This window comes from Mandrillus leucophaeus, unplaced genomic scaffold (assembly GCF_000951045.1).
Source record: "Mandrillus leucophaeus isolate KB7577 unplaced genomic scaffold, Mleu.le_1.0 Scaffold136, whole genome shotgun sequence".
In the NCBI taxonomy this organism is placed as follows: Eukaryota; Metazoa; Chordata; class Mammalia; order Primates; family Cercopithecidae; genus Mandrillus; species Mandrillus leucophaeus.
The window spans coordinates 6,186,720-6,187,071 of record NW_012101321.1 but is presented as its reverse complement, the minus strand read 5'-3'; positions in this window follow the sequence as shown (position 1 = coordinate 6,187,071).

The window sequence follows — 352 nt, the reverse complement described above, 5'->3', positions numbered from 1 at the left end:
TGACGAGTTAATGGGTGCAGCGCACCAACATGGCACATGTATACATATGTAACAAACCTGCATGTTGTGCACATGTACCCTAGAACTTAAAGTATGATAGTAATAAAAAATAAAAAATAAATAAATAAATAAATAAATATTAGATTTCAGGAATGTGAAGAGAGTCAGACCAGAGCTCCCAGTCAGGTTTCTAAATGTAATGGTGTTTTTTGCTGTTCTGTAGCAAAATAAGAATAGGACAATGTAATATATTTTTCATGAAGCTAAATTGATATAATATAAATAATTATTCCTTATTCTGAGATTGTTTGTAGAGTTTGTGATGTTAAAATATCTTTTGCTTTGAAATGAT